Consider the following 1,628-nt stretch of genomic DNA (forward strand, 5'->3'; position numbering starts at 1 on the left):
GACATAGCGGAAAGTGTCCCAACTCTGCATAAGTCCTAGCTCCATAATGAACAGCTATTTGTTCTTGGACAAGTTGCTCCTCTTGGGCTCAGTGTTGTCTTCTACAAAGTAAGGACTTTGCTGCCTTATTTCACTAGGTTATTATAAAGATTTAACAAGATATCATTTTTTAAATGCTTAGAGAAACAGTAAAGCAATGGAATAATCTGTTCCTAAACTTTACAACTGAAATCATCTTGGAATCCCAAATAAAATCCAATCTGTATTTTGTTCATAGGTTCTAATATGAAAATGTTGCTGTTTTCAGAAAATGTTATTAAGTCCTAATTTTGCTTATTAGTTGTCCTACTCTTTGTGACTTATAATTTAGGGTATCTCAACTATTTCATAGTTTGTAACTAAATTTATTGATAAATATCTCATTAAAGTAGGTGATGTGATTGTCCACTATTATGGAGTTTATCAATGAAACTAATGGCAGAAAAACCAATGGATGTAAGACCTGGCTTGGACCAATGATCCTTCTCTACGGACTGAAACTGTGAACCAGCAGATGTTTGCTAGGATGATGCTTTACACCCATGTTCATATCCAGCTGACATGGGAGACCAAAACCCTACTTTCATTTTTTTTTTAGGTTCCATGAAGAAGTTGCAAGTTGACATTCTCTAAGTTTTGACATACACACTTAACAACATATTTTGCACATAACACCCGACACATTATTCAGTTCTGGTGTCATCTCATAGACCACCTTACATGACTATTTTTGTAGTGCAAATCATAATTTCAATATTTTGATAGCACCCATTTTCCTTTATTCAAACAGTTTCCTTACAGCTAGTCAGCAAACAGTCAAATAACCTTCTAGTGACTGTGCAAAAGATGGAATGCTTCAAAAATCTGTGCAGCCTCCTTATGCAGGGGCCATGCTAATTTTCTCTGTAGTGTTTCAATTTGAGAATATGTGCTGCCGAAGCAAGCACAAAGCCCTACTTTTACACATGATTGGTGATGAAACATGGATAAGGTTTGGTCCTGTTAAGTCCAACTAACCTACTTGACATTCTGAGAATTCTCTTCAGTGGCTTCCTGGGAGGCAGAATTTGAAAATATTTTTAAATTTTGAGGTAGAGGTGCAAGTAGCTTGGGCAATTGTCATTATTATGTAAAACAGATCACTCAGGGGCCAACCACCACTGGGAGTCTGCTGCTCTGGGGAAGGTTAATATGGGACTTTCTACTGCCTAAGGTACTATACAGGATATAAAGGTGTGGGAGGGTACAGACCTGGTAGCAAAGAAGAAAGAAACACTGATCTCTTTCTGCCACATTATTTCAACCTCTCTGACCATTTAGAACAAGCCCAATGAACATCTGCTAGATAAAAGACCAACACGGGCCTCAAAGAATCTCTTACCATGAAGGTCTCAGCTAAGTCTAGGCTGAGATGTGGGTTCCACATCAGGTTCTGAATATGGGGGTAAGGGTCAATTTGTTCACTTTGTGTGTGGATAAAGTCACACTGCCAGAGCAGGTTCTTTGGCAATAACGGCTGAGCATATAAGCATAGGTATGTGAACTAAAACATGCTATAACTTCAACGTCTCTGTATGGATCACCATGAA

General features: G+C 38.1%; 1 non-coding gene across 1 annotated transcript; it reads right to left on the bottom strand.

Annotated features, from left to right (window-relative positions):
* Positions 1-879: 879 nt before the first annotated feature.
* LOC116547463 lies at positions 880-986 on the bottom strand. The gene has a single exon (XR_004267060.1). It is a non-coding gene; the product is annotated as a U6 spliceosomal RNA (small nuclear RNA).
* Between the last annotated feature and the right edge of the window lie 642 nt (positions 987-1,628).

The sequence above is a fragment of the Sapajus apella genome, unplaced genomic scaffold, assembly GCF_009761245.1.
Source record: "Sapajus apella isolate SASKATOON/1434 unplaced genomic scaffold, GSC_monkey_1.0 scaffold3257, whole genome shotgun sequence".
Classification (NCBI taxonomy): Eukaryota; Metazoa; Chordata; class Mammalia; order Primates; family Cebidae; genus Sapajus; species Sapajus apella.